Genomic DNA, 25,062 nt, shown 5'->3' on the forward strand with positions numbered 1-25,062 from the left:
TCTCTCGGGCACAGGTGTCCTGCATGTGTCTCAGGAACTGGAGGGAAATACAGAAGTTTGGGCTCAAGGGTGTCGTGTTACCAGCTTTGCCAACTATTCCCTTGGGTCACGTGAGCGCCCGACTCGCCAGCAAGAACGACGCCACAATAGGATCCTTCTGCACACGTTTATTGGGAGAGCATTGACTGCATAGGCGAAAGACCCTGAGCCCAGAAATGGTGCTGCTTATATAGGCCTAGGAGTGACGTGTCCATACCTGATTGGTTATGCTACCAGTACCTCATTAATATGCGTCGGGCCAGGCAGTGACTCGGCAAAAACCTCTTCTGCACATGCGCACATTGGTTGTTTACCCATAATCATGGGCGGTGGCCAGTGGTAGCCAGCGCCACTCTGCAATGGCACATGTGGTTTCCCACAGGGTCAGGAAAAGAGCTTGCAGGCTGGTGAAAGGGCTCAGTGGGGGAAAGGTGATGTCACACAAGCCTAGAGGCCTGAGTTTGCTCCCTGATGCCCACATAAAGGCGGGAGAACTGACTCTACAAGTTGTCCTCTGAACTCCACACACACACACACACACATACACACACACACACACACAGATTATGATTATGGAAGAGGATTGGCCAAGAGAAGGGGCTTGATGAATATTTGTTGAGATTAATGAATCCATCTGCAGGTAGATATGATGAATGGTTTCAGGGGTCTTTCTGTAAAAATATAAATCTAGCTGGGCAGTGGTGTCAGGGCACACCTTTAATCCCAACATTTGAGAGGTTGAGGCAGGCAGATCTCTGTGAGATCAAGCCCAGCCTGGTCTACAGAGTGAGCTCCAGGACAGCCAGGGCTACACAGAGAAACCCTGTACAAAAATAAAGAAATAAAATGTAAAAAAAAAAAAAAAAAAAAATCCAGTGTCACCCGTTTCTGCTCAACTTCCAGGATTCTCAGGATAAAAGTGAAACCCTACGCTCGTGTGTCAAGATGCCCGCATCGTCTCCTTGGCCACCGCCTTTCTTTCTGCCACAGCCCCGGGGCTGGGGAAGAGAATGGGTTTATGTTCTTGCCTGTTGCTGACTGGATTTGAGGTGGGCAGGAGATTCAGGCTCAGTCAACTCATCTGAGAGAACCTGTGCTCAGGGGTCCAGGGAGCAAATGGCTTGTGGGAGGGTGAGAATTAAGTGTGCACGTGTCAACCTGTCTGAAACTGTCTACACTGTCCGCACCATCTGCACTACCCCTAGATGTAGGAGATGAGAGGCCATAAAAGTTCAGAGAGGGGGCCAGGGAGGGGATTCAGCTGGCAACAGAGCTGGCCTAGCATGAGTGTGGCTGTGGGTCCCAGCCCCCGCACCGGGTGAACCAGAGGTGGTGGTGAACACCTGTGACCCCAGCACCCTGGAAGTTGGGGCAGGAAGGTCAGGAGTTCAAGGTCACCCCTGGCCACATCGTGCATAAGAGCCAGCAGGTGTTATATGAGACCCTGCTCACAATAGGTAAGTTGGTAAGTACCAAGTGAAGTACCAAGCTACCAACCAAACCCTTACTCTCCTCAAAGCAAAACCTGTGTGGTTTCTGACATTTCTGACATCATCCTTGTTTTCCCTAGAAACAAGGGCCACTTCATGGTCTGCTGTACAGTGTAGATCCTGACATCTCATTCCTGTTGTGTGTGAGTGAATGCACATGTGTGTGCGTGCATGTGTGTGTGTGAGTGAATGCACATGTGTGTGCATGTGTATGTGTGTGCATGCACATATGTAGATGTGCCCATTACTGCCCAGAATCTATAAATGCCATCCAAGAGGGCTGACCCTTAGCCTTTCTGTGTACCCTGCTCTGGCTCAGAGAGCGTCATCAAATTCAGCAAGCTGAGTGCCTGAGGCTGGCCAAGGCAGGAGTGAGAGCTCATTCTCGCCTTCTGCTTGCTGCGCTGTGAACTTGAACGACGGGCCTGCAGACAGGTGTGCCAGCCTCCTCCCATCAGCTGGCTTTTCTGCAGCTGTCTGCACAGAACATGAGCGCTCCCAAACAAAGCCTGTTTCTGTCAGCCCGACAGCAAACCGTGCCTGTTCCTGTTACCTACACTATTCTGCAAAAAAATATTCACACTTAACTTTATTTCAGCCACAGTCTACAAAATGACATGCAAACCTACCCATTTTGCCTGCCTAGTGACAGATGCATTAATACCAAGGTAAACTGACCTGTCACTCTCCCTGAGCAGCTGGGCACGGCTCTGCCACCCTTGGCCTTGAGGGCTGGCCTCTTCCCTGACTTAGTGTCCTTGTCTGTACGAGGCTACTTCCTAGGATGGATCTTAGCAATTTCTTGGAAGTATTTGGTTGCTGTAGCCCACAGAAGGAGTACAACCAGCATTAGAAAGGCAGAGGACAGGCGTACTATCCAGCATCCTGCAACGTACAAAGTGACCCATAGAAACAGCATTATCCTGGCTACGGTTGTGAAACTCTGGGGCTGGCCCCTTATAAGTTCTAGAGCAGGGACCTGTGTTACGTTCAGCACAGGCTAGGCACACATGGGTGGTACAGGCACAGGCTGAATCCTATTGTCACCTGCTCACATCTCTGATCCCTACAGGAATGGATCTTGGGTGGGAGGTCTGTCCCTTTAAGAGCTAGGAGGTTCTGTTTCCTCGGAGGCTGGCAGGGTGCAGCGGGCAACTCCTCCTTTCCTAACCCCAGAACAACTCTGGGCAGACCCACATAGTGAATCGTCTGTGACAAGAAGTGAGTTATAGGCTCAGGCGGGAGCCAACCTGAGGGGACCTGAGCACACATTCTCTTCCCATGAGAAGGTCCCAGGAGAGTCCTCAGTATGCCAGACAGGAGAGGGTTGCAGGGTTGCCTGGATCAGGTCTTCAACAGTCCCCATAGTTGGTGCCACCTCCGTGGCCCTTCTCTGTTCTTCCAATATGGAGGAAAAGGCATCAAGTGTCCAAATAACATAGGCCTCGGCAGAGAAAGGACAGGCTGCACCCACGGTCACTTGGCCCACCGTGGTCAGCAGAGACACAGGATCCTTGGTAAATTAATTAGGGCCTTTGGGGCTCACCAGTTGCTTCTTCTACGTGTTTCCAATAACTGTTGTTCCTAAAGGCTGCAGAGAAGCAACCAGAATTCCACCAAGCCATGATCGGACAAAGCAAAGATGGTATCAGAATTCAGGTATCAGAATAGCTCGAGCAAGCTCCGTGTGCTGCTCCCTCAAATGGCTCAGGAAACGCCATGAAAGAGGTAAGAGATGACAGAGAGAAACCCCATTCTTTTCCTTCCTTCCTTCCTTCCTCCCTTTCTTCCTTCCTTCTTTCTACCTTTCCTTTTGAGACCAGTTTCACTGTGTAGCCCTTGTTGTCCTAGAACTCACTCTGTAGACCAGGCTGGCCTTGAACTCACAGAGATCCGAGGCTGCCTCTGCCTCCCAAATGCTGGGATTAAAGGCGTGCACCACCACCACCATTCGTTATGACTCAATACAAGCATTATAACCATGACTCATATCACCGGCAGTTACCTGCACTGGGCCCACACAAGACCAGCCCCAACAACCGGTCAGGGAGTGGGTGGGACTCACGAGGCCCCACCTGTACCTCTGAACTATTGGTTACTGATAGGTCCTGGAAGAGAGGGGACCATGGTCTTCAGTTTTGTGTCTGATGCTGGGCCCAGCAAGCTCCAAGGAACAGCTCCAAGGCTGCAGTCACACAGACAGCCTTGTTTAATCTCAGTGGGTCCCAAAACAAAATAAATAGTTACGAACTATTTATTGCGAGAGAGATTTGTGGAGTGGGTGGGGGATAAGAGAGAGGTGGGAGATGAGAGTGGTCAGTATTTAAAGTGAAGAGATGTGGAAATGTTAACATAAAATGGTTTAAAATATTAAAAACAATCATTGAATTGCATAGGAGAAGTGGGTAAATTATGACATATGAAATAAGTGTCAATAAAGATAAGGAGCCATTTTCTGCCAAGGACGTCCCATTGCTTTTAGTCCCTGTGATCTCAGGAGTGTCACAGACAGGGTCTCATTATGGGACACAAACTCAGGATCCTCCTGCCTTGGCCTCATGGGAGTGGGGGTCACAGGTGGCTGTGAACCCAGCTGCTAGCTAAGGGGTTGCCACTTGCACATAGAGTTCTGGACCCTCTACCTCTGCCCGACATCGCTGAACACTAAGAAATGTAGCATTGTTGGGAAAGGGAGGTTGAGGCAAAGACACCGGATTCAGCCAAGGAGTGTGGGACCCATTTCCTTCATGGCGTCCCCTGCTTGGACTCCGAGGGAATGAACCGGAACCTCATGGCTCTCAGCTTTGGGCACCCGCTCTGCCTGGCACTGACTCAGGAGCTGGGGATAACAGTGACCCTGTCTGAGAAAACCAACCAAAGGGCCTGCTTCCCTCCTGTGACACTCTTCAGGTCGCAGGGACTAAAAGCAATGGGGTGTCCTTGGCAGAAAATGACTCCTTATCCTATTTTTATCGGCACTTGCTTTGCAACACCATAATGCTTTTAAAATTATCATTTGTTAACATTTGACGTACGCTCTCTTGGTGGAGCTGGGATGTGGTCTCAGGCCCTGGGGCTCCCCAAGAAGGGCTCAAGGACACAAGAAGGGGCTCCTTTTATGGTCCTTCCGCTTCCTGGGTTTTAAGGGGGGTCCAGGGGGATTACATCAGGGAGTTTTAATTGGAAGGGTCACTGGAGTGGATCCGATTAAAGGATTGGGAACAGCTCCAGGAGCTGACCCCTCCCTGCCTGCGGCAAGGGCTGGGGTGGGGGTGGGGGATGCTGGAGTGGCAGCGGATGTTGGCAGGCACCTGGGCCTTGGGCAAGAGAAGCCATCACAAGAGGACAGGGGTGCAGGGCACAGCCTGGGAACACCCATCCAGCAAGATCCCTCCGGGATTCATTTTCCTTAGTTGCCTATGTTTCAAATTGGGAGTTTTTGTTCATTGTGTTGGTTTGTTTAAGACAGGATCTCATTGTCTTGGCTGGCCTGGAACTCATTATATAGATCAGGGTTAGGCCTTGAACTTGAGATTCTCCCGAATGTTGGAATTACAGGTATGCACTGCCACATCTGGTTAAAATGGGGGAGATTTCACATAAAAAGCCAGATGTTTAGATTCCCTCCACAAACTAGAGGCACTCCACCAACCTGTACTTCCAGTCATGGCCACTAGGTGGTGCTGAGGAGCAACAACTGCTTCCCAGGTGGATGCCCAGAGCCTTTGCACCTCACCATAGCTACATGCTCCTGCAGTTCTGGGCCTGCCTGGTACTATGACAATGAGAATTGCTATTAACAGATCTGCTACTATGTGTAAAGAATGTTCGGCCGGGCAGTGGTGGCACACGCCTTTAATCCTAGCACTTGGGAGGCAGACGCAGGCGGATTTCTGAGTTCGAGGCCAGCCTGGTCTACAGAGTGAGTTCCAGGACATCCAGGGCTATACAGAGAAACCCTGTCTGGAAAAACAACAACAAAAAAATGTTCTAGAGATCTTCATGGAATTACAGAGGCAGAAACAGAAGGGTTGGGAGCAGTCCTACCAATCTGCCTTAATTTCCCCATATTCACATCCTGCCAATTCCTCTTTACAAACATCACCAGATTTGTCCTTTCCTGTCCACCCTACAGCCACCACCGTGTCCCAAACATCATCAGGTCTCACTGGTACCACTGCAAAGAGATGTCTCTCCTGCCTCCTCAAAGTCACTCTACAGACCACATCCCCTAGTGCTTATTCCCTCCTTCTTGCTGGGCGTGGACCATCTAGGATAGAGACTGCATTTCCCAGCTCCCCTTGCTGCGTAGATGAGGTCCTGTGACCAGGTCTGGGCAGCAAAAGGCACTTGGAATTGGTGTGGCCCCCTCTTCTTTCTCCGGCCCCGCTGCCTGGGAGACCGATGGGGAGAACAACTATTCTGGATATGAACGGGTTAACCCCAGCACTAGGCTGACCTTGTACAGAGAGGCCTGGCAGCTCTTGGTCTGTGTGGTTTGCATCTCCAGCCACAGGAGCTTAGTGTGCAGGCCCAGAGCGTTGGGTCTCAGCCCCTCTGCTCTCTCATCGCAGGCCTTTCTATCCCCCTCCTGGTCTCTATGGTCCTTCCTGCCTTGTGCCTCTGCCCACACTGTCCCTCATGCCTGCAATGTTTCTCGCTCCCCTCTGCTAGCTGACTGCTTCTCATCTGTAGTCACTGTAGTCACCTCCTCAGGGAAGCCACCCCAGCTGTCCCCAGAGGCACAGGCTTCCCTTCTCTCTGAAATGTCCATAGGGTATTTTCAGCAGCAATGTTTTCTGTAGATACTTTCCAGTTTGTGGGCATGGGCTCAGTCTCAAACCTGAGTCCTCGGGGATAATGGGAGACCTCAGCTAAGCTGCACAGAAAGATGGGTACAGTGGCACATGCCAGTTACCCCAATATTCAGTCTACCATAGTTTCAGAACTGATAGTTCCAGGGCAGCCTGAGCTACACAAGAGCCTGTCTCAATGATTGAATGAATGAATGAGTGAGTGAATGAGTGAATGAATGACTGGCCTGTATGTGTCTCATGTGTTGAACACTGGTCTAGCACATACGGAGCTCTGGGCTCCACCCAAGCATGAACCAGGTATGGTGGGGCTCTTGTCATCCCAGTACTTGGGGAGTGCAGAGGAAGGCAGATCAGAAGTTCAAAGTCATAGTTAGCTGCAGAGGGAGTTTGCGGCCAGCCTGGGCTACATGAAACCCCCATTTCACAGAATATAGGAGAGGCCTGGAAATACAGCTCAGTGGTGGAATGCCTGCCTAGCCTATTTGAATTCCTCAGTTCAATTCCCAGGGCCTCATAGCAATCGAACAAACAAAAGCCTAGCGCTGGGCAGCAGCACTGAGGCAAGGTGCTGGCTGCAAAGCCTGGCATTCTGAGTTCAATCCTGGTGCCCACGTGGTGGAAGGAGAAGAGTCCCACAAGCTGCCCTCTGATCTCCCCCTGCACACTGTGGCGAGCACACGTGTGTGCTCACTGTGCCCTGGCATGTGCACATGGATACTTGGCACACACACACACACACACACACACACACACACACACACACACACGTTGTGACAGGCACTTTCCTTGTGGAGGTCAGAGGCTGGGGACTGTCTCCCTCCTGTCTCCTGAGCAACCTTGTGAAGGGGAAAGCAGAGGTCAGCCCTGGTCCACATGGGGGAGACAAGGGAGATGTCCCTAAGGTTCCCTTCTGCAAGGGAAAGTCCAGGACAATGCCCTTTTGGCTGGGTGACCACCGGGTCCCCTAGACCGGCTGAGGATATGAGAAGCCGGGGGACGCACTGTCAGTCAGGATTGACAAATGGTGTGGGCTGTCCCTGCTGTAGAACAGCACTGGGAATATAATTAAGAGGTGTGTGGCTGGCCAGGCAGGATGGCGTCTACAGGCTCTAAGCCTCTAATGGGAGCCTCTGTCCCCTGGTATGGTGGGATGTGGATGTGGAAATGGTCCCTGAGAATCTAACTGTGGTAGCTCACAGCTGAAAGCACTCCCCGTGGGTCAGGAGAGATGCTGGGTGGGGGACCGCACACCCAATGGCTAAAGCTACAACAAGGCCTTCAGGAGGGTCATCTTCACAGCCATGTTAGGCACTGCTTTGTATGACCAAGGCCTCCCTCCGCAACAGTCCTTGATGAAAGAGCCAGGACTTGCTTGTCCAAATTGTTTTATTCATGGTGGCTGAGGATAAACCAGAGATTGAATGCCTTCTGCAGGAAGGGAAGCCCATTGGGTAAACAGTCAGGACCTATCTCGATACCTCACTAGCACGGAGAACTCCAGGTTTTCACGCTATGTGACCCGTTGTCATGTGGGGTGTTGTGGTCACGTGTTCCAGGACAGGAATATGGTCAGAGGTTCGTTCCTACTCCTGCCGTTCTCAATTATGAGGCTTAACAGGGATTCCAAACTTGCTCCAACCCTACCAGGTCTTCTGTCTGGTGGCACGGTCCACTGCCCCTCAAACAAGGAGGATGCCTTCGCTGGTGAGATATTTCCTCACCTTCCTGTCTGGTCTCACAGGAGTCGGAAGAGCTGCCTTCTAACTCCAACTGGGCATCACCAGGCAAGCACCTTCATGTCTCACACAACAGCCACTGAGAGTCGGGTGGGCTCCGGCACCGTCCCCTTCCACAGTGATTCAGAGATCCAGTGACTCTCTCACCCCAGGGCATGGCCTCTATCTATGTAAACAAAAGTGACAGCAGAGTGCGTTGTCCAGGCTGGCCTTGCACTTATGATCCTCCTGCCTCAGCTTCTGGCTGAAAGGACAGGCCTGGGCCCAGCCTGATCCCTGTCTTCCTTCAGGAATTAATTATAAAGCAAGGAGGTAGAATTAATGAAAACCATTTCAGAATTGCTGGGGATCGAATGCAGGGCCTTGTGCATAGACTCAGTGACGTCTGGAGATGAACGGTGACCTCTGTCCTGCAGGAGGCCAGCAGCGAGTGTGTTGGTTAAGATCCTGTACTTGGGGCTGGAGAGATGGCTCAGCAGTTAAGAGCACTGACTGCTCTTCCAGAGGTTCTGAGTTCAATTCCCAGCAACCACATGGTGGCTCACAACCATCTGTAATGGGATTCAATGCCCTCTTCTGGTGTGTCTGAAGACAGCTACAGTGTACTCATATACATTAAATAAATAAATAAATAAATAAATAAATAAATAAATCTTTATTTTTAAAAAAAAAAGATCCTGTACTTGGGCTGCAATGTGGCTCAGTTGGTAGTGCTTGCCTGGTGTGCATAACTGTTACCTCAAATAGGGGTTCGGGTGTTTATGACCCAGTCAGCCTTTCACTCACTTTCTCATTTATTCATTCATTCATTCATTCATTCATTCACTCACTCACTCATTCATTCATTCATTCTCCCATTTGTTTGCTCACTCACGGACACGCCATGTCTCATACTAGAGACCCAACAGTAAACAGTTTAGGCAGAAACCTGAGTGTGTGTGTGTGTGAGAACCCGACAGTCTTGCAGAGAAACAGTTATACTGACCAGAAGCAAAACAGGTTGGTTTGGCAACGACTATGGAGGGTGAAGGGGACCTGTGAGAAGGAGGTGGCTATTAGGTGATTCCTTTTGGCTGGCGGGGCTGGGCTTCTGGGCAAAGGTGATGTCTGGGCTCAGGCCTAAAGAAGAAGAAGCTGGCGCTAGGGAAACATCCGCGGGAAGGACAGCAGGTGCAAAGGCCCTGGGGTGGAAGCTGCTGGGCGAGCATGTTTGAGTTAGGGAGATGGGGGAAGGGAGGAAGAGGGAAGGCACAGACCTGAGAGGTCCTTCTATACCAAGTGCAGCTCAGGCTGCGATGGCCACTCACAGCAGAAGAGCAATACAATGAGGCACCCCAGAAAGCACCACCGTTTTTATCCTCTGAGAGATGCTGGCAGTGTTCAGCTGTGCCCAGGAGACACCGACAGGAGGCTTAGTCACGACCTTGGAGGGGCTGTGTTGCTGTTTCAGGGAAGGAAAAGAGCTGCAGGGAGCCCTGGCTGCAGCACTCTGAGCTTGGGCCTCTGCTCCCAGAACCCTCTCCCTGCCTCCTCTGTTCCCTCGTTCACTGTGTATTCTCAGTGATGAGCTCCTTGTGGGCCCAGGGCCACTCGAGGAAAGCCAAGTGCTGTAGACAGCACGCACCCATGTGCTGTTCCTTCACACCAACAGAACCCTGATTTTCAACTGCCTAACACAGATACTCAGCTTAAAGATTACATTTCCCAGCTTTCCTTGCTTCTAGATGGGTACGCATATGTTTGGCCAGTGGAAGTGTTGCATGGGATTCCGGAAATCCCTTTAAAGTAGAGAAGAGTGCTTCCTCTTTCTAGATTTTTCTTCATCCTGCCGCCAGGGATGGTGATGTGACGGCTGGAGCTATCGCAGCCATAAAGCGCCATCATACTGAAGCTGTACTCTCTAGGCAAGGATAAGAAAAGATGAGCTGAGGCTGCGATGAGCTTATAAGGCCACCACACCAGCCCTTGACTGTTTACACCCAGGTGAATTTGAGGAATATACACTTCTCTCTAGACTCTAGAGAAGAAACATCTGGAGTCTAGATGTCTCTTGGAAGAATCAACACAGGATGGTTAGCACAGCAACCCTCCATCCAGTAAATGGACATAGGACTGTGCCCCAATCTGATGGGCGGTCCCACTGAGGCAGTAGGCACCCAGTTGCTCAGAGACCTCAGGCAAAGAAAGAATTCGAAGCTCACTGCTTTGAGCTCCCCTCTATCCACAGCATCTGGGCAGCACCTTCTCTGTCATCTGACCCTCCCTTCCTTCCCCGTGCCTGACCAACCGGACCGACCGGCTTCACATTTTCCTGTTGTGGTTCCAGCACCACCTTGTTGGCTGCCCTGGAGTGTCCGGGGCGTTGTTTTCCTTGCGGTTCACACTCCGGACAGGAGGGAAGATCATCTCCTCAGGAAAGTCTAAAGTGCTTTTTTCCAGATGGAGTCAGCCCACCAGCATGGTCCTTACAAGTGCAAAGTAGGGTCACTCCTTAGAGTCCTGTGGCTGCTTCCTGTTGCTCTCAGATACACTGTCAATTCTCAGAAGCTCACGTGGCCCTGCCTGCACTGGCCTGGCTGGCCTCTTGGACACCCCCTGAACTCCCTATCCACGGTGTCACCTCCTCTGGTCATACCAACCATCTGTCTGCCCCTCCACACACGTCAAGCTTGTACACACAGATAACAATTAATAAACATAACGGCGGGGGAGTTGGGGGTGGTTGGGCTCACACAGCCTGCGTGGCCACCCTGAGGAGATGCTCTGTGAGAAGACAGGGGGAGACAGAAAGTTTCCAGGAAAAGATAGTAGCAAGTGCCAAGGTCCTGAGGTGGGACACAAGAGAAAGCCTGAGGACCTCACTGGGCCTGGAGCTAGGCCTTCAGTCAGAGATGAGAGGAATGAGGCAGGCCTCTCAGAACCAATGACCTGGGACCCACAGGGGATCCTGACACCTCCTCCCACTTCCCACATTTAAAGACAACGTGTGGAAAAGCTGGGGCAGAAGCAGCAATCCAAGCAAGAGAGCAAGGAGGCCATGGCGGGGGTTCAGAGAGGAGGTGGTGGCTGCTGGGAACTCGGGAGCTGAATTCAAGGCTTGTGCCGGGCCGTGCGCACTGCTGATGGGGCAAATAGTGGGGAGGGAAGAACCAATCACTGGCACCCCAGGTTTTGTCCTGTGCCACCAGGGGAGTGGTGGCATTGGCTGTGGACACTGGCTGAGACCCTGAAGCCAACAAGGAATTGTGGAGGATTCTGAGGAAAAGGGAAGTTACTCAGTCACATGGCAAACACATATGGGGAATGTAGCCCATCTCCCTCACAGACAGCTAAGCTCCCTCCAAGTCACACCTCACCAGGGTGAGCATTGGGGCCTGGGCTGCTCCCAGGGGCCTCCCTTCTCCTCAGCTGCTTCACTCACAGAAGACCATTTAAGACGCATTCCTTCCTTCTCATCTACAACCTTCATGAAAGGTGGGTGCCCCTTTGTCACATATTTGTTCTCACACACCCTGCACACAGTAGGTGCTTAGTAACTATTGAGGACCCCAAATTTCCAAATAGGAAAGAGAAGGATCCACCACAGGGTGAAGAATTGCGAGAGATGTGATACCATGTTCAGTACATGGTGAGTGTCTAATAAATGCAGACAAAGGAGACAGAGCCATGCTTATATCCCAGGGTATAGTGTCTTGAGGGTGTTGAGGCTACCCCAGAAAAGGAAGAGCCTGGAGGTGGAAGGTGGCCTGTCACACATGCTCTGATCCCTCTTGGTCGTGGTGTCTGCATTAATCCCCAGGGTTCTTCCCTGCTGAGTGTCAAGCTGCACACAGTTTCAGGGAAGATGTCAGGCCATTCATTCATTCATTCATTCAGCAAATAATTATGGAACCCATATCAGACCCTGTCTTCGTGTGTGTATATGTGTACATGAGTATGCACGTGCCCATATGTGTGTGTGCATCTGTGTGTGTGCTTGTGCCCACATGTGTGCCTGTGCCCGTGTGTGTGTTTGTATGTGTGTGTGTGTGTGTGTGTGTGTGCACATGTGTGTGTGAGTCTTGTTTTTGTGTGACATTTGGGGCAGGAGAAGCAGACACGCCTCACAGGAGCAGGCCTCTTACACATCATTTCAGAGCTACAAGGACAAGAGCATGGGTGGCAGGGGTGACCAGGTGCCGGAGCTGATCGGCTTCTCTGAAGAGTTGGGGTGGACTGGGTGCTGTCCGACGCTGAGAGTTCTCATGTTGGAGGTGTGGCTCACAATGTGGCAGTGTTGAGGCGATGCTATCTTTAAAAGGGAGGGAATGTGATGGAGTCTTAGGTCTTGGGAGTCTTAAATTAACCCTGTTGAAAAGACTGTATATCTGAGGCTGGCCCTCTGGACCCTCTTCCCCAGCCTCAAAACTTTCCATCTTCCCCAGCCTCTGGCTCCCCAACTTCTAACCCTCCGTTGGCCATGTGATCTCTCCTGCCAGACACCAGTCTCTGTAATACCACCTGCCAGGAAGCCTTGCAGCCAAGAGGCCCTCACCAGAGCCCGCTCTATGCTGTTCCGACTTTCAACCTGTGACACAGCAAGCTAAATAAAGCCCCTTGCCCCAGGGATTCTGTTACAGTCATGAAAAGCTGGCTAATGGCATAACAGCTGTCTGAATGAAGCTCACAGCCCGGGAGAGGAAGGTCCAGGCAGAGGAAGGGTTTGTATCACCAGTCCCCAGTCACACGAGTCGATGCTGTGACTTGCATTCTGTAACCAGGAGAAATAATAATGTTTACTGAGCACCCACTCACTGTGGGCCATGCTCTGTTTCGAGCAAACATCTCACACACAACAAACTACGTCACGTTCTGGCTGCTGGGAAGGTGGCTCAGCGGCTCCAATTTCAGGGCGCCTTCTCCTGCCCTCCCTGCCTCACTGGCCTTTCTAGCAATTTCTACTGGTCCTTCAGGCTCTGAGGGCCCATCTCAGTTTCTGTGGATAAAAATGAGCCCCAGTTCCTTTGGGACAGAGCGCATCTGTATCAGTGGATTGGTTCCCATTTCCTGTCCCCAGCCTCAAGGACCCCCAATCTCATCTGGACACACAAGATTCAGTGTTGGCTTCAGCAGGACTCTCATGAGCAACGCCATTCCTTCCAGCCTCTGTCTTCAGAGGACAGTGCTGGGCTGTCCAGGCTACAGAGAAGGCACACATCCCATCCTTAGAACAACCTTAGATTTCGGTGTGCAAGGCTCCCTCTCGGTTTATACTTTCTTTAGTGCTTCCGCAGGCTGATGCTGGCAGTCAGTTGGCCGAGGGGAAGGACCACAGGGTCGGGCCTGGAGCTGGGATCTGAGGACGCACGTCCTGTCCTGCTCTGATGTTTGTAGGCAACAGAGGGTCAGGCTAGCCCCTGGCTCTCTACTTAGCTGGGAACTGGGCTTCCTCACGCCTCCTTCAGGGGCACACAGGCACATCCTGGCTCTCACTGACTAACGAGGTGCCCCCAGAACTGAGCCAGTGGTGCTTGTGTAGCTAGGGGAAGGGTGCTTACTACACAGGGATGGGACCCTGGGTTCCAACCCTAGCCTGACCTTCCCTGCCAGGGTGGGGGCCCCAGAGTCTTCAAGTCCTTTTGTCCTGGACAGGCCACGCCCAGGGAGCTTCCTTTTCAGAGGGCAAGGAGTGGGACTGTCCCCCCCACCCTTTCCGCCAGAGGGCCTGACCTCTTTGCTCAACAGGGGCCAAGAAGGAAGAGCACAGAGCTGGGCCAGGCTGGGTGTGAAACACCGGGCAGGGCGGGCAACCCTCACCAGCTCCAGGAGGGCCTGGAGAAGTCCACAGGGTGGCCTGCTTTCCCTGCTTCTCAGTAGATGTCAACGAAGAGAACTATTATAAATATAAAGATATATAAGTAAACACACACACATGTGGTGGTGGTGGTGGTGGTGGTGATGGTGTGCATGCACGCCCTCTGATAAATTATGTGAATGAATGAAGCCAGTTCTGATGGAGCACACCACTGACCCCAGCCCCAAGGAGGCCGAGGCAGGAAGATCGTAAGTTGGAGGTTGGTTTGAGCAACTGGAGTTTAGCTGAAGTCCACACATTTACGGGTGACGACTTTCTCCTCCCCTCAGAACACATTTCAGTTGCTAGCTGGATATCCCTCCCTCCCCTAAATTATTACAAGCAAGCTCAGTTCCCTCGGGAGCTCATTGCTTCTGAGCATACAACAATAATGACAGCAGCAGCCCCCACAGAGGGAGGCAGGGAGGCGAGGGTGCCCCGGGATGGCAGAAGATACTAAAGTCACCTCTGTAGGTGGTAGGAGGAAAACACAGGGCTCAGAGAGGTCAATCAACTTGCCCAAGGTCACACAGCTAAGTGACAAACTGGCTTTGTGCCCAGGCTGTGTGACTAAAAAGACTATGATCTAGCCTAGTGATGGCGGCCCTGCCCTTTGGGAGGAATTCTGGAAACATGGGGGAGGGAAGGTGTTTCTGATTGCCATGCGACTGACATTTCGGGAGAGGGCGATCAGAGTAGCTTTCAGTGATGCAAACAATGAATAAGGCCAAGTACACAAGTAGCCCCGAGTCATGAAGTCACATCCTCACTCCAGTGTCAACAGTGCTTAAGATCTCTCTTCTATAATGGAGTGCAGGAGTGCCCGCTGAATCCCAGAGAAGTGGGCATCACCAGGGATGCCGCAGATCAAAGAGAGGAGGGGTCGTGACAGAATGGATAATGGTAGGCTGTATGTAGGTGGAGTGAGAACTTAAGAGCACATGCTTTGAAGGGACGTCCGGAACCTCAGGTTATGACAGGGCTATGCTCTGAGAAGCTGGAACATTGGCAGTCACAACCCCATTGACAAAGGACTGGTGGTGGCGGCACAAGCCTTTAATCTTGGCACTTGGGGGTGGGGGACAGAGGCAGGAGGATCTCTGAGTTCAAAGACAGCCTGGTCTATGGAGTGAGTTCCAAGACAGCCAGGGCTACACAGAGAAAGCCTGTCTTGAAAACTAAACAACAAACAGAATCAAAACCCAACCAAATAAATCCCCCCTCTATACAACTATCAAACTTCCCAGTGGAGTCCAGTGGCTTCCCAACGCACTGTGGTGATCTTGGGCATCCTGCCAGGGATTTCTCTACTTTTTGCTCAGCCCTCGCCCCTCCTTGCGTTCAACAACCCCAGAGCCTTTCGCACACCAGACAAGCACTCCACAACTGACATTTATCTCTGATCCCTAAAACAAGGGTTAAAAAAAATGTTCTCACTAAATTGCTCAGGCTGGCCTTTAACCGTTATCCTCCTGTCTCCAGCTTCTGAACAGCTGGGATCGCAGGCTTCGACATCCAAGGCAGTCCAGCATGAATCGCTGGACTGTCAGGCCACACCACATCTCAGAAGCTTCAAGAAAAAAAACAACCAACCAACCAACCAACCAACCCTCCAAGATTCAAAGTTCTCAGTAGAGTGCCCACCAAAGTGGGCATGGTCACCCACCATCAACTATCATGCAAATTCAAAACGCCTTACATCAAATCATTCCCAGACAGGGCATGCAGAAAATATTTCAAAGGGGATTTCTTTGTTTTGTAGATAAGGTCTTGGTAGCTCAGGTTGAACTAAATCTTTCAAATCTCCTGGTTTAGTCTACCGGGTGTTGGAATTTCAGGCATGTTCCATGGTGCTTGGTATATAGTTTTTAAAGGTTCTAGGTAAATTTCCCAGTTGCTAGAGTGCTGGGCTAGCATGCAGGGAGGCCTGCCCTCAGTTTGAAGCAGCCTATGCCTGCCATCCCAGCACTTGGTGGGATGGTGGCAAGAAGACCAGCCTTGGATACATAGCAGATTCCAGGGTAGTCTGTGTTACATGAGATCCTATCTCCACAAGATTTAATACAAAATACAAGATGTTTGGATCAGTAGTACAAGGCTCACCTAGCTCGTGAGATGCCTTTCAATCTATACACACACATTACAGATGCACGCACGGACATGCCATTAAAACAATCTGTAATGAATAAAATACTCTAATTAAAAAACAGAATCTGAGAAAAGTGGTAGATGAACAGTGATCTTGTGCCCAGGGTGAGTCCCTCAGTCTCCCTGAGAGCAGCAGGCCCCTCTTCTGTAACCCCCAGCCTGGTGAGCGCGGAGAGCAGTCTCCTGCCTCCACTGCGGATCTTGGAAAGCATGGTTAAATACAGGCTCCCTCCAGCACTGGTCTGTAACGCAGGAGGCAGACAGGCCTGTCATCAGTGCTGGGCAGCTGGGGCGGCTGGCGGTTGCTAAGCTCCACACCCCAGCTTCAAATAAGCTCTGGAGTTCCCAACACGCCGCCGGTGTCAACTGCTTCCCAGAGGCCTCTTTTGGAAACGGCTTTGCAGAAAGTGGCACAGACAGCTATTTCTGCCCCAAGGCAGAAAAAATGAGTTTGTGGCAGGGTGCCAAGCCCCAGCCCCGCCCCTCACTGCTCTGTGGCCTTGGGTAAGTCAGGACCCTTTCTGAGCCTGCTTCCATCTATCCCTGGCAGAGAAGATTAGAAACCATATGTAGGCTACTTTGTCATTGGTTTGCCACCATAAATAAACAGTACATCTCTCTCTCTTTCCCTCTCTCTCTGTGTGTGCCTGTGCGTGTATGCGTGCCCGTGACCTGTGAGGCCAGAAAAAGGCTTTGCCAGATCCCTAGGACCTGGGGTCACAGGTGGTTGTAAGCTGACTGATCTGAGTGTTGGGCGCCAAACCCAGATCCTCTGGAAGAGCAGTCAGTGCTCTTAACCACTAAGCCATCTCTCCAGTCCCCACAAGGAATCTGTCCCTACGTTTTGAAAGTAAGATCCACAGGACACAGGAGCTAGACATTGTCAAAAGCCAACAATTTCATTTACTTCATTTTTTCTTCTTTTTGAGACAGCGTCTTGCCGCTTAGCCCAGGCTATCCCTGAACTCATTATGTAACCTAGGCTATCCCTGCACTTCTCATCCTTCTCCTTAAGCTGCCCAGGTGCTGGCATCCCAGGGGCACATCACCACGCCCCACTTCAAGGTCAGCAATAACTAGCTTCTTTGTCTGTGCCATCTCCCTCGCCAGGGCAGGAGAGCGAGCAGTTCACACAGGGCAGAGGGTATAAGGCGGAGGGAGGGAGGAGGGGAAAGGATCTTAGTGGCTTCTTCTGAACAGAGAAAATGAATTCTCAGAAGGTCCCTGCGCTCTGACACAGTGCCCCCGAGAAAGGCCCTTGTCACCTGCAACTTCTGTAGACCATTTCTAAGGCTCTCTGTCCTCTCAGCTGCGGTCACCACACACACCTGGGAGCAGCATTGTCCCCAAGCTGGCTAGTGCACTCAGAGCTGCCGAGACATCCACCGTGGGTAGCGTCAGGGCTGCTGCTTCCCTGGACCCTTTGCCTGGTGCTTTCGAGGTCTGTTGAGCACCCAGGACTAATTAGCCAAGGATGTGTGAGCATGAGGAAGGGGCCCTGACAGAGGCCCTGTGAACAACCCATCAATCAGCCACCAGCTAGCAACCAAGTCATCCTCCCAGGTCTGGCTGTCACTTGGGGTTGGGTTTAAGATTCCAACTAAGTGTTCTGAGAATCCATAAGGATGTTCCATGATAGCAGAGGATGCCACAGGCAGGAGCGAGCAGAAGCTGAGATTCCTGGTGACTTGGGAAGCACCAGATAGACTTGATCCTCAGAGCAAGCATCTTCCCTTGTATTGATGGTGACAGGCCCTCCAGCTGGTGATAATTTGTCTTACACTTCTTATGCCTGGATTCCAAGGTTTTTCTTTTGTCCTTGTCTTTTTGAGACTGGGTCTCATGTAGGTAGCCCAGGCGGTACTTGAACTCCATCTGTAGCTAAGGATAGCCTTACATTTCCGAGCCTCTTGCCTCCCTAGTGTTGGGATTGCAGGTGTGCTGGGTGTGGTTTCCGGTGTAGCAGAATGGTGCTCTACCCCCCTGAGGTACATACCCAGCTCTGCTGTGGTTTTAATCTATGCTGACCATCCGAGAAAATGTATTTCTTGAAGAAGGGAAGGGATCAGAATTGCCTTTGGTTCAATTCAGATCTCACATGCTGGGACTGTGGTACAGCCAACAGCCTGACTGTTTATGTCTGTGTCACATTCTCCATTGCACCTGGCAGCTCAGTGGCCTTTTCTGGTCCCATTGTTGTGAGCATGCATTTGCATATGCAAATGAACACAATGCTCACGCAAATGAACAGAAATTTGTTTTTGTTTTCGAGACAGAGTCTCTTTATGCAACCCAGGCTGGCCTCAAGTCCATGATCCTCTTTCCTCTGTCTCCCGAGTGCTAGAACTGAAGGTATAGTAGCTCTATTATATACTGATTCATAATTTGATGGTCCCTGAGAGGATGAATTCAGGAAGACTCCACAGATGGAGGGACCTGGGGAGCCACAGGACCTCTGTGACCCTGATCCCTCCAAAGCTCTTAGATGTCAACATGTCTGCCTTGGCCTTTCACTGTGTATGAGGGACCCCATAAGCTGGTCCTGCTTCAGGTCTTGGCGCCTCTCTTTCGACCTGTAACCTAGTAAGATCAGCACACTCACACACACACACACACACACACACAGAGGGGGCGGGCAGAGAGAGAGAGAGAGAGGGGCAGAGAGAGAGAGACAGAGAGAGAGACAGAGAAACACACAGAAACACAGAGAGAAAAACAGAGAGAGAAAGAGAAACACAGAGAGACACACACAGAGAAACAGAGAGAGACACACACACACACACACACAGAGAGAGAGAGGGAGGGAGAGAGAGAGAGAGAGAGAGAGAGAGAGAGAGAGAGAGAGAGATATGTCTTGCTCATGGTTGAGATTTCACCGCATCATTTTGACAGAACATTCCGGAAACACACATTCAGCTAAACCATGTTTTTCTGTGCTAGAGACGTGTCACCTTCCCAGCACTTCAGCATGTACGATGACAGCCAATATCTGTCACTCAGAGATACACCAAAAAAAAAAAAAAATCAGTGAGAAAGGAAGCTGCGCTCAAACTGCCTGTGTTCCCTTGTTCATTTCATTCACTTGCACTGCTGGGTGGACAGCCGTGGACATAGCCGCCCACATTTCTTCCTCAGAGACTATCAACAGATAAGGTAACAACAGCCCAGGAGAAGCAATGGGGTCCTGGGCTTCATGCATGTTATCAACTGAGTCTTTTTCCTCAGTCTCTTTCCTATCTCTATTTTCTTGATTAATCCTTTTATCTGTCCACTGGGCGAGCAGGTACAGAGCCTGTGCTGAGGACGCACAATTGAAAAAACTCTACCTATGCATCAAGGAGCCTGGAGTTCCTTAGGAAGGAGGGGACTCAAGTAGCTCTTTACAGGACACAGCATATAGAGTCTGAAACTGTTGCTTCAGTTTCTAGCTGCAAGGGAGGCTGGAAACAGGCTTACTCTGGAAATCATTGTCTCCCTAAATGTTGATGGAAGGAGTGGATGAGTCAGGGCCCTGCTCTGCCCTGCTTGCTGCCTTCCTCCAACAATGGCTTTCCTTGGTGCTTCTTCTTGTGGGCTAATGTTACTTTATTTGTTGATAAAGTAACAAGAGTCTGAAACTGTTACTGCCTTGAGGCAGTAACTTTGTGTCCCTGAACTTTAACTTTCTTGTAGTGAAGCAAAGACAGCAATTGCCACTCCCAAAAATCAAGAAGAAAAAAAACCACCTTTGGGAAGTATGGGGCCAGCTGGAGCTCACAAGCCACTTCCAGCTATTCCCAGTGGATTCTGGGAGGACATGCGTGGAGACTCCCAGGCCTTATATGGGAGCTGAGATGCGTGTGTGTGTGTGTGTGTGTGTGTGTGTGTGTGTGTGTGTGTGTGTGTGTGTGTGTGAGGAAGTGAGGAGAGAAGTCTATGCAGAAGGCAGGGAGAGCATGGGAGGGTGCACACACAGACACAGCTGCCCTCGGGATAGCGGAAAGGGTCCGCTGTCTCTTCCCCAGTGTCCCACTGGAAAAGACTGGGGATGGAGAATGCACTTAGTGAACTTGCCCAGGGTGTCTCAGACAGCTACCAGCAGGCAGAACTGGACCACGGGAGTTAATATCTGTTGCAGGTGCCCAGAGTCTTGGGAACTCTCTAAGGCCTGTCCCCTGTGTGCCACACTGTCTGTTCCTGTGGACTTCTATCCTTTGGTCTTTGAGGCAAACTCCTTTAAAGAACCCACGTTCTGACTTCTTTCTCGTGCCCACTGCCCTGGCCCAAGCCACCTACCCGTCCCACAGAGACAACTGTGTCTCTCATTTCTCTCCCTGCATCTCTTTCACATCCTCAGTCCAGATGCTCCTCAGAACCAGCTTTGTAAAACAGATCCCGACCTGTCCACAAGTCCTCCGAAGACCCACGCTCACACTCTCACCCACATGAACTCTTCCCTGGCCTCCCATGCTCCACCTGGCTGCAGCCCCAGGGCCTTTGCACTGGATTCTCTTTCAGGAAGTCTCAGTTCTATCTCAGAAGTCTCTTTCCTTCCCAGCCTCAGGTTTCCACCCAATGCTACCCCGATAGAGGGTCCCTGGCTACATCCTAGAGTGCTGCCCAGCATGCACGAAGTCCCAGGTTTCAGCCCCAGCGCTGCGTAAGCTTGATCATACGTGCACAGCACACATGCATCTTCTCAGCACTCAGAAGACGGAGACAAGAGCATCATCAGGTTGTCCTGGGTCAACCTTGGCTACATGGAGAATCCGAAGACAGCCTGGGCTATGAGACCCTGTCTCAAGAAATTAAATAAAGGAATAAAACCACTTAACCCTCACTGTACTGAGAGGCTCTATGGATTTCAAAGCCTGTGGCTGACTCTTTCATGGCAAACCGACTGCTTCTCATGCTTGCATGTGGGGTTTCTGAGGGGAGGGTTTTTTATAAACCTAACAAGCAGCTCTGGCGCATGCTCCGCAAACGCTCACTGGGTGAACAAGACTTGCCCCAGTGGCAAAGGTGGAACACCAGACTTGACCTCTGGGGCGTTTTCAGGACTCGACAATGGAGCGGTTGATAAGAATTCTCTGAGGGCCACACCCATTGCACAGATGTGAAACTGAGACCCAGAAAGGGAAGGGATGCAGGCATGTAGCCCAGCCACACAGCCAAAGCCACGCCACAGCGCCTCTGCCATAGCAGTCCCCAGCCTCCCTCCTTTCCTTCTTCGGAAATGGCACTGCTCAGTCTTCCAACAGTTGCCCTCAGAGCCCTGCTCAGGCTCAGGCTCCCCTGCCTCACTGAAGGAGGATGAGGAAGAAAAGTCCCCCACCTCCCCCTCTGGGCTTCAGGGGTGTGGCAAGAGCTGAGTCTTCTGTTGTCCCAGGATGGGGTGACCCAATCCAGAGGTCCCTCTGCCCCAGTTTTCCCTCCCTGCATCCCCTCCCCTCCCCTGCCCTGCCCCACACTGGGTGAGTTGCAAGGGGCAAGCTCTCTCTGAGGCTGGCTCCACATTTAAAATGGGACGGGAGCCATGGCACCACCAGAAAGCAAACAGGAAACCTCTTGCTGCTTCCAGCTGTCTGCAGTCACTGCTTAAGCACCCACTGTACGCATTTCCCGAAGTGCTTTCGTGCTTTCTGCACCAGAGGGGGCGGGGTGTGACATATACTTCCTGTCCGGCAGCACCGGCTCTCACCCAAAGAACCGATTCACGTTCCTCAGTTGCAAAGCAGTCAGGTCATCTCTGCAAACCCTACCACAGAAAGCCCTCCCCAGGCCCACGGAACAGCAGAGGACCAAACAGGTGGATGGAGGCCAAAGGGCAGCCACCCTCGAGGGGAGGCGGTGGCACCTGAGGGGGGCGGGGGAAGGGTTCTCGGGTCTCTTGGACGTTCTCTCTCTGTAATCTTTGGCTGCTTCCCTGTCTAGGCCCTGGCAACTCCTCTTTTGGTTTCTCTAAGCAAGATGTCAGGTTAGGGAAACAGATTCCAGCCTTTAATGAAAATAATGAGCTGTGTCAGAGCGAGGGCGCCAGCGCCAGGGCTGCGGAGGATGAGTTATGGGGTTGGGGGAAGACAGCAGGGTGGGCCAGCGGCTGTGGCTGTGGGAGGAGAGGGAAGGCAAGAGAGAAAGGCAAAGCCAGAAAGAGAAGGAGAATGGAGGGGAGGGGAGATGGGGAGGAGGAAAAGACAGGAAGGGGTGGAGAGGGAGAAGGAGGAGGATGGGGAAGGAGAGAGTAAGGAGAAAAGGGAGAGGGGGAGAGGTACAAAGGGAAGGAAGAGGGGGAGAGACCGAGAGTCAATACTGTTTCCATTTGGCCTCATCTTGGCCTCCGCTGACCTCTCCTTCCAGAGAGCCAACAGATCTTTCTCCAGCATCTAATCTTGCCGTTCCTAGGCTCCTCAGTGCCTTCAGGACAAACGCCTCTCCTTACTGTGACTGAGGGCCTTGGAGGATCTGACTCCTAACCTCTCCTTTCACAGCCGCTCCATCTCTTCTCTGGCTGTGGCCAACTCCTCCTGCTGAGCCAACCCCACCCCTGCCTGCTTTCAGAATCCAATTAAATACCTCAAGAGTGCAGGGGGGAAGTGTGTGTGTGTGTGTGTGTGTGCGTGTGTGTGTGTGTGTTTGTGTGTGTGTGTGTGTATGTGTGTGTAGAGCAGGACTGAAGCTGACTTCGTAAGACCCCTTTCTGGTGCTTATAGCTCAGAGGCTGGGAGGAAAAGGGGGGGGGCAAGACTGTCTCAGGTGACAATCAGCAAACTCAAGTGGCCTTGAGTTTCTGGAGTCCTTTGCACTGTGCGGTCTAGAGCCCTCAGGACTGGGAGGCACCAGGAGCTGGCTCTGAGCTTCTAAGGAACAGCCTGCTGCCCTTAGGCTCAGGCTAGAAACCACTAGGAGATAGGGGTGGAGTTGGGGGTAGATGGCAGAGGAGGAGACAACTTGATAGCTGGCAATCGGCAGTGATCCTCCAGCATCCAGATAAAACAGAAGGTAGAAAGAGGCAGCCATCCGTGGTATGGAAGAACTCAGAGAAGGGAAGGAAGCCGAAGCACTGGGGGATTCTGAGCCCAACGAGTCCCCATTCTTCTTGGTTCAGATTAACAGAGTCGTGGGAGAGACCAGAGCCAAACCCACGGAAGCCTGCAGAGGCTGGGAGAAGAGTGCGGCGCATCTGAATTCTGTAGCAGTCCGTACAGGGCCGGCCCTGAAGAAAGATCTGGAAGATGCAAAGGACAAAGCCTCCAGTCTTCCTAGCAACAAGAAGTGCGGCAAGGGCCATGCGTTCCTCTTGAAATCACGTTTCATGAAGCATAGAAGTGGCTTCTTCCAGCTCACTTGTCTCCACAGGCCTGTCTTGCCTCTCTCCTTGGGGGCTACCCCTCCGCCCTGTTCCATGGCAACCTTGGTGGACTTCTGGCTGCTCTTGTACTACACCAAGCTCACTGCTGCTCCAGGGCCTTTGTACTGCAGTTTCTTCTTCTGAAAATTATCCCCCTTCATTCTGTGATGGTATCAGGCAAGCCTCCATAGCCAGAAAGTAGCTGGGGCATACCGAAGTGCGCACCACACTTCCCAGCTAGAGCGGGGTCCAGAAAGATCTTAAAAGAGAGTTTTCCTGACAGGAGTAAGATTATTCACTTCAGGATTTTGTATTTGGTCAGAGTCTAGTCTGTGTTCATTATGTAAGTTAAAACTCGCAGTGGGATAGTATGCAGCTGTGAAAAAGGAAGGGTGTGTTGTGATGACCCTAAACAGGGAACATGCTCGCAGCTGTACAGCTAGGAAACACAAACACAGGCTCTGACTTTAACAAAAACAAAAGCAATATATGTATGTATCTGGGTTTGTTAGCACATGACTGTAGTATTTCTGTAAGAGTTTATACACTGGTACCAGTGTCTGCCTCCAAGAAGGAGTGGCTGCCCAGAGCTGGGGTAAACGAGCATTTCCCCTCATGTGCCCTCTGAACACCCTGGCTTTCCAACACGGGAATGATATTCGCCATTCAAAACCCAAGGCTGCGGTATTTTTAGAATTTCGACCGTATCTCTAAATGGGCCGCGGTTGCGTACACAAACACAGCAGGCTGACGGCATGTAAGAAGGCTCCTGTATCCATCACCAAGTCGTTCCCAGAGACCGGCATAGACAAGAGGATGCAGACACCTTCGTACACAGACTCTATCCACGGTCCGTCTTGTGGCCTCCTCTCCCGTGGCCTGACATTTGTGTACACTGGCATTTCAGACACGCCAACCCGAGAGGTGTTTTCTTGTTTCTTTCTACATTGATCAATATTCCAGGAGCTGCAGAAAATAGAACGTTCCTGGCGTCCTCTGTCCTGAGGGGCCCTGCCCCTGCTTTCCTCAGGGAGGAGAGAGGCCAAGTTCTCAGAGGATAGAGCCGTCACAAGCCCACATTTAGCCTCCCCTGGGGGACAGTGATAAATTTGCCGAGGGCACAGGACTGCAGGGTCTGCCCCCTGGGAACGTGGTTTTGACTGAGCAGGGGAGTTGGGGGGAGGGGGAGATGCCGCCTCGTGCTGCCTCATCCCAGCACTCAGCCAGAGGCTCCAGCCTGGTCCTCAGTCCAAAGCCTAGGTATTTTACCCTCCATGTCAAAGTGAGAGAGATGGACCTGACTGTGGCTGAGGGCTGACCTGAACCGAGCTGAAAATTTCCTGCTAGCCAGAGCGAAGGCAGAGATGTCAGAATGACATCTGCTAATGGACGTCTTGCCGCCCTGAGCTGAGGCATGGCCAACACAGGGCATGGGAGCAGAAGCAAGTCACTGGCTACCACAGCCCCGATGACACTGGTGATGGAAGAATTCTCCTGAGACACTGGTCCAGAGACTCGGGACGTCCAGCATAGCAGCGAGCTGCCAGCCTGGCTTCTGGAAGCCTCCAAAAGGCGCCTACCTCCTAACACTCTCTGAGAAGCCCGAATGGTCACAGCCCCTTGCATTGCAGTTGCTCCCACCCTGGTCCCCAGGGCAGATGTTCCTCCACCT

The 25,062-nt window shown here is 51.7% G+C and overlaps 1 protein-coding gene and 1 long non-coding RNA gene across 7 annotated transcripts in view; one reads left to right on the top strand and one right to left on the bottom strand.

Annotated features, from left to right (window-relative positions):
* Positions 1-25,062, bottom strand: part of Kcnb1 (potassium voltage gated channel, Shab-related subfamily, member 1) — a 94,104-nt gene that overhangs the window by 11,751 nt on the left and 57,291 nt on the right. The window lies entirely within an intron of this gene.
* Gm52568 lies at positions 21,709-24,658 on the top strand. The gene is made up of 2 exons (XR_003954098.1): positions 21,709-21,851; positions 23,148-24,658. It is a non-coding gene; the product is annotated as a predicted gene, 52568 (long non-coding RNA).

The sequence above is a fragment of the Mus musculus genome, chromosome 2, assembly GCF_000001635.26.
Source record: "Mus musculus strain C57BL/6J chromosome 2, GRCm38.p6 C57BL/6J".
NCBI classification, from domain to species: Eukaryota; Metazoa; Chordata; class Mammalia; order Rodentia; family Muridae; genus Mus; species Mus musculus.